This window comes from Propithecus coquereli, unplaced genomic scaffold (assembly GCF_000956105.1).
Source record: "Propithecus coquereli isolate 6110/MARCELLA unplaced genomic scaffold, Pcoq_1.0 Scaffold478, whole genome shotgun sequence".
Classification (NCBI taxonomy): domain Eukaryota; kingdom Metazoa; phylum Chordata; class Mammalia; order Primates; family Indriidae; genus Propithecus; species Propithecus coquereli.
The window spans coordinates 216,808-224,512 of record NW_012150596.1 but is presented as its reverse complement, the minus strand read 5'-3'; the positions used below and the strand labels follow the sequence as shown (position 1 = coordinate 224,512).

The 7,705-nt window shown below is 40.6% G+C and overlaps 1 pseudogene; it reads left to right on the top strand.

Annotated features, from left to right (window-relative positions):
* The first annotated feature begins 5,151 nt into the window (after positions 1 to 5,151).
* On the top strand, positions 5,152 to 6,340 carry LOC105819258 (annotated as a pseudogene).
* Positions 6,341 to 7,705: the final 1,365 nt, after the last annotated feature.

The window sequence follows — 7,705 nt, the reverse complement described above, 5'->3', positions numbered from 1 at the left end:
AAAAAAAAAAAATGGCCACACCTATGCATATATGCTGCCCCACATACCTTTACAGTGTGACTAACACTCTTCCCATTGGGAGGTGGAATCTGTGTTTCCCACCCTTGGCTATGGAGAAGGGGGCTTGTAACTGCACTGGCCAATGGTGTACAGTGGTAGGCTAGGCTGCATGATGTCCACGGCAAGCTCCTAAAAGGAAATATGGCTTCCATCTGGAAGTGAGTGTGTGTGTGTGTGTGTGTGTGTGTGTGTGTGTGTCTGTGTGTCTGTGTCTGTGTCAGGATGCTCTCTTTTGGAACCAAGCCACCATGTCCTGAGGAAGCCAGGACACATGAAGAAGCCACATGTTGGTGTTCTGGTTCACAGTCCTAGCTAGGCCCCCAGCCAACACCCAGTCACCAGTCTGACATCAGTTGTTAGACATGTGAGTGAAAGAGCCATCAGACGGTTCCAGCTCTCAGCCTTTGAATCTTCCAGCTGAGGGCACAGACAACACGAAGCAGAAACAAGTTTTCTCTGAATTCCTGACTCACAAAAACTATACAAATAATAAATGATTATTGTTGTTTTAAGCCACTAAGTTTTGGGGTAATTTATTTGTAGCAAAAGGCAATAATATGTCTTTCTAGGCTCTGAAGTCATGATTTCTCCCTCAAAGTCAGCTCCTTTAGCTTCCCTAACCAGGTTAATGTTATCTCCAAAGTTCTTTCAGTGACTGAGCTTTTTTTAACTCATTCTTATCTCTCCACTTACATAGAATTAGCCGTCAGGTCCTATGGATTTTCCTTTCTACAGTGTCTCTGCCATCTACCCTTTCCCTTGGTACTTGCCTTTCTCCAGATTAAACTAAAGGCCAACTCTAATCATTTTCACACTCCTGCTTAGTCTAAAACTGTCAACTTTTACAAAAACACAGCTTCCAGATGGAATTATGTATATATATATTCTAAATATATAAAATCCTAAATATATATATATTTCTAGAAATAATGCTTTGCTTGTTCATTGTAACAAATTCAGATTTGTTATAATATAGATGTGTACAAGAAAAAGCAAATGTCTCACTCATCAGAGGTAATTACTGTTAACATTTGGTATGTTGCATTCCAGACATTTTTCTAGGTGTGAGTGTGTGTGAATTCTAGGTATGTATGTGTATGTGTGTGTGTGTGTGTCACAAACACACAGAGCTACATATTATATACACATATAAAATAGATACAGTTAAGAAACATTTTTACAAAACTAGGATCATAGCACACATACTGTTCCGCAATTTAGCTTATTTTATTTTATTTTTTACCTAACATTATTTCTTGTATGTCTTTTCAGGATAGCACATGCAGATCTACTTCATTCATTTTAAAAGTTGTATATTTTTGCACTATGATTTAAGCATTTCCTTATTGAAAAACGTTTGGTGGTTTCTACATTTTGCTATCAAATAGTGCTGCAATAAATATTGTTATGCATATGTCTTTATATACTCATACCATTTCCATAGGTTAAAGTCCTAGAAATGCAATCACTGGATCATAGGGTGTGGACATTTAACTGTTATGTTTTTCTAGGTGTGAGTGTGTGTATTCTAGGTATGTATGTGTGTATCACACACACACATAGCCACATATTATATACACATATAGCTACATATTATATATACATATACAATAGATACAATGTATTTTTACCCTCATAACAGTGTGTAAATGCCTACTTTCCCACACTCCAGCCAAAACAGGGTACAATTAATCATTTTTAATTTTTACAATGCTAGTGGAAAAAATGCTATTGCATTGTTGTTTTAATTTGTTTATTTAATTAGTGCAATTGAAAAGCTTTTCATAAGTTTATGGGCCATATGTATTTCACTTCCTGTGAATTGGCTCATATCCTTTATCCATTCTCCTATTGAATTTTGAATTTTTCTTAATACTTTCTATGAGCTTTATATATCATAAGACTGTTACCTCTATCATGTGTTGTAGCTATTTAATTCAATCAGTTAATACACGTTTTAACTTTGTTAATGGTGTCAGTTAAAAGTTTTAATGTTTCCACTGTCAAGTTTGATTGGCATATTCTTTACAGTTTCTGGGTTTCTTGTTGTGGTTTAAGAAGCTCTCCTTAATCCATGGTTATAAATGTGCTCCATATTTTCTCCTAGTACATTCATGGTTTTATTTTTTAAATGTTTAAATCTTCATTCCAAAGGCAAAAAGCACAGTCTCAACAAAATAGACCACAATGTAAGTCTTTCAACAGGGTATTAATTACATAAATTATAGTATAAAGTTGGTCCTTTGTATCTGCAGGTTCCGAATCTGCAGATTCAACCAACTACAGATGAAAAATATTTTTAAAAAATAACAATGCAACAATAAAAATAATACAAATTTTAAAATAATGCAGTATAACAACTATTTACATCACATTTACATTGTATTAGATTCTATAAGTAATCTAGAGATGATTTAAAGTATATGGAGAATGTGTGTAGGTTATATGCAAATACTGCCATTTTATATAAGAGACTTGAGCATCCTCAGATTTTGGTATACTCAGGGGTCCTAGAACCAATCCACTGCAAACACTGAGGGATGACTGTATACATACAATGATAAAGTAGATCTTTAATGCATTGACATAAAAGATGTTCAACATATTAAGTAAAAAAGACAGAAGGTATAATATGATTCCACTTTCGTATGTATGCATAAAATGTCTGGAAGTATATATGCCACAAATTGTTTGAATTTTTTAAAAAATACTATCAGAAAGATTTTCCATTTTGAAAAATATTGCATAAGTGAGGTAAATGTTAGAAATGTGCAACATATGGATAAAAGGAAAAAGGAACAAGATGTAGGAAACAATGAGAAAGCAGTTAGAAATTTACAGTTGACACAAATTCACATCTGTTAACCGTGGGAACTGACTAGAGAGACATAATTAGACCTAACATCAAATGGACTTTGCAAATACACAGACCATTTCGCAGTGTTTAACACAGATCAAATATGAGAACACATAATTGCTCTTTGACGAACATATGTGGTAAATTAAAATTGCGATTAAATTAACTCTATTCTAATAAACTACCAAAACAGTAAGACATTTGAGAAAATAACAATTTTCGATTAAAAGAGACAAAGCCTTCAGTGGCTCCCCGTCACCTAAGGCTGTTTCCCAAACTAGTTTGAACATAAAAATCACTCCAGGTATTTTTAAAAGAACAGATTATAGGCACCACCCTTGACCTAAATCTGATTACAATCCAGATTCTAAATTCTCACAGGAGGGGTCTGCGACTCTATAGTTTTAACAAGCTCTCAGGTGATTCTTCTAATCAGGCAAGTTTAGAAAATACTGACCAACAGAAATAAACACAAACCCTTTGCCTGGACATTTAAAAATCTTGGTGACTCCTGTTGGCATTTGCAACTCCTTGTGAGGTATAATGCTGCACTGCTCCAGTTACTGGAATATATTAGATATCACCTGGGAGGAATTTTTTATTGTGATAGAATTCACATACCATAAAATTCATCGTTTTTAAAGAGTACAATTCAGTAGTGTTTAGTATGTTCACAAGGTTCATATAACCATCACAGCTCTCTAATTCCAGAACATTTTTTCACCCCCCAAAGGAAACCCCATAGCCATTAGCAGTCACTCCCTAATTCCCCCGTCTTAGCCTATTTTCTGTTGCTTATATCAGAATACCTGAAACTGGGTAATTCATTAAAAAAGGAATTTATTTCCTGCAGTTATGGAGGCTGAGAAGTCCAAGGTTGAGGGGCTGTGTCTGGTGAGAGCCTTATTGTTGGTGGGGGCTCTCTGAAGAGTCCTGAGGTGGCACAAGATATCGCACGGCAAGGGGGCCGAGTGTGCTAGCTCAGATCTGTTTGCTTCTTCTTATGAAGCCATCAGTCCCACCCCCATGATAACCCATTACTGAATTAACCATTTAATCCATTAATCCATGAATGGATTAATCATGACCTAATCACCTCTTAAAGGTTCAACGTCTCAATACTGCCACATTGGGGTTAAGTTTCACCATGAGTTTAGAGGGACATTCAAACCATAGCACCATCCATCCCTAACAACCACTAATCTAAGTTCTAGTTCTATGGGTTTGCCTATTCTATACATTTCATATAAATGGAATCATAGAATATGTGGCTTTTTGTGATTGGCTTCTTTCACTTTTTACATAATGTTTCCAAGGGTCATCCATGTTGTAACATGTATCTGTATTTCATTCCTTATTATGACTGAATATAATTCCACTGTATAGATATAACACATTTTCATTATCAATTCATCAGTCGATATTTATGTTATTTTCACTTTTAGCTATTATAAATAACTATGCTATGAACATTCATGTCTGGGAAACTTTTAAAACTACCACGTTTCTAGGTCTCATTCCACGTCAATGGAATCAAAATATCTGGGTAGTAGGGGATAGGTTAGTGCCTTGACATTTTTTTTTTTTTTTACATTAAGCTCACTAAGTGATTCTAATAAGTAGCCAGAATTGAGAATCACTGGGTTAGGTGTCTTAAGACAGTGGTCTTAAAATGTGATCCCTGAACTAGCAGCATTGACTAGAACTTGTTAGAAATGCAAATTCCCAAACCCCACCCACATTTACTCGATCAGAACATCTGGGAGGGTGACTGGACTCCGCGGGCTCTGGGGCGGACACAAGCCCGGCGCGCGTCCTCCGGCCGCGGGGACCTGCGCGGCCCGCGCTCCCACCCGGCCTGTCCCTGCCCTAACGACTCCTCTCCGCGCATCGCCCACGCCCCACACCCCGCTCAGCGACTTCCCGGTGGTGCCAGCGGAGCGATCGCACTTCGGACTAGAGCGGAGGCAATGCCTAGAAGGCGCTTTAAGGCTGGCGCGGAGGACACAGAGCTGGGGACCACGCACCAAGCATAAACGCATTCTGATTTGAGGGAGCAGATGCCAACGCGCAGCCTTCATACGAGTCTCGGTCCACCAGCAGCACCAAGTCTGTAAAAGGTGCACAGCTAAGACCTGAATGTCGTCTCTGCTGTACCCAGGTCCTACAGTTTTCTCATGCTGACTTCTTGATGAATTTGACTCTTAGTTGCTGGCAACTCCTGGGCAGGAGAAATGGCTCTGATCACACTGGGGTTTGGAAGGCGGAATTTTCATCCGTTAAAGAGGAGTTCATTGCTGTTGAAACTCATAGCTGTTGTCTTTGCTGTGCTTCTATTTTGTGACTTTTTAGTCTATTACTTAGTGATCTTTTGGTGTGATTGGCCTCAGGTGAACACTCCAGCCTATGATGGTAAACAAGCGACTTTTGAGCCTGTGTTGAAAGCCATGTTTTTGGCAGACACCCACTTGCCTGGGGAAATCAGAGGCCACTGGCTAGACAAATTAAGAAGGGAATGGCAAATGGAGAGAGCCTTCCAGACGGCTCTTTGGTTGTTGAAGCCGGACGTTGTCTTCATTCTAGGGGATGTCTTTGATGAAGGGAAGTGGAGCTCCCTCCAGGCCTGGGAAGATGATGTGGAACGGTTTCAGAAAATGTTCAGACATCCAAGTCATGTGCAGCTGAAGGTAGTTGCTGCCAACCATGACATTGGCTTCCACTATGAGATGACTACACACAAAGTCAAACGGTTCAAGAAAGTTTTCAACCCTGAAAGGCTGTTTTCTTGGAAAGGCGTTAATTTCGCGATAGTCAACAGCGTGGCGCTGGAAGGGGACTGTTGCACCCTCTGCTCCAAAGAAGAAGCAGAGCTGCTTGCAATTTCCCACAGACTGAACTGCTCCCGGGAGGGTCCTGCTTCCCGTCAGTGTGCAGACGAGGGGCCGCTGCCCGCGTCTGCCCCTGTCCTCCTGTAGCATTACCGGCTTTATCGGACAAGCGATGCGAATTGTTCTGGGGAAGACGCTGCCCCTCCAGAGGAAAGGAACATCCCGTTTCAGGAGCGATATGACGTGCTTTCTCGGGAGGCTTCACAAAAGTTGCTGGGGTGGCTCCTGCGGCGCCTGGTCCTGAGCGGCCACACCCACAGCGGCTATGACGTGCTGCACGCCGGAGGCCCCCCCCGAGCTCAGCGTCCCTTCTTTCATCTGGAGGAACAGAAACAACCCGAGTTTCATCATGGGCAGCATAACAGCCACAGGTCATGCCCTCTCCAAGTGCCACCTCCCGCGTGAGGACATGGTTCTGACCACCTACTGCGGAGCAGCTGTGCTCCTTGCGGTCCTCATATTTGCTCACTTTGAGCTGTTAGCCTCAGCTTTTCCTTTTGGTTGGAACCTACTCAAAAAGCCTAGGACTATGTGAAGAGCAGGTGACGTCTGCACTTGGGAATAAATATCGAAGCCCAAGAAATGGAAGTTCAGGCAGAGCTCGAGTGGAGCAGAGGGCCAGACCACATGTAGGCTGTTTGTGCAGACATTAGAGACTCTAAATCACTGATGTGAGTTACTGCGGAATAAATAGTTGATTGTACTGTTCTCATGCTATACAAATGGAATGTGTACTCTACAACAAATCAGTTTTCTCATTTTTATCAAATATATGGATCATCAAATGATGCATCTGTACGGTACGTAAATGCTATCAATGCCGTCGCCTGCATGCACAGTCCTCACTTCTCCAGGAAGGGCCTGGCAGCCCCAACACACACTTGGGGTGTGTGTACATAAACATTGGGTTTGCTTCTGTCTGCCGATGAGGTGGTTCTCAAATTCCTGTATAGTATAAAGCCATACCCTTAAAATAAAAGTACAGGAATGTATAGGAACATAGTGTTTTTATAGACTTTTGTACTTCTGTGCTAAATAATGGAATCAGGTTTTTAGATAAGTAATTTTCTCTACAGGAGACCACGTTTTAGGTCTGAATTTAATGCATTCAATGATCAGACGAAACTTAGAAAATGGAGGAGGGATATGGCTTTTTGTATTTGAAAATAAATGTTTTGATAATTTTAAGCCAGAACAACAACAACAAAAAAGAATATCTGGGAGATAAGCCCAGAAATCTGTGTTTTAACAAGCCCTCAATTCTGATACACACTTGTTTGAGAACCATTGTGCATCACATTACCGTCTTCAAATCTGCCAACTTCTGAATTTCAGAATACATTTGGGGACTTCCATTTCCAAAAAGATGGAGTAGATATGTTTCCTCCTCACTCTTCTTCCTATTAAGTACAGCTAAAAACTGTGGACTTTAAATAATAATAATAATAAAAATAAGAAGACACTGAAAGGGGGAGAGAAGGCGGCAAATGGAATAGGGACTTTGGGACCCAAGGCACTACATGGTGGTGAGTTCCCTCAGCTTTCTTTTTGCCTCGTATATCCTAGACTGGGTGCTGGAAAAGCTGGCAACACAAAATGCCAAAAGGTGCAGACAGAAAAGCCCCAAGGAAAGCCTTTTCTCTCCAGCTAGAGGATAATCAGAATATCTGGAGAAACCTAGCAAGAGTGAAAACTTTTAGATAATAACTGCTTTACTCTATCCAAACCCCACAGGAAACCCACCCATGCCAGTAAAGTCCTGGTGGTGATCTTAGACTTCTACCCTCAACCGGCTGTAACAAGGTGCCCCAATGCACCTGCTCGTGTGGTGGTAGAGGAGGCCTAGTGGAGAGTTAGGACTTCACCACTGCCCAGTGGAAAATAGTCCTCTGCATGCTCC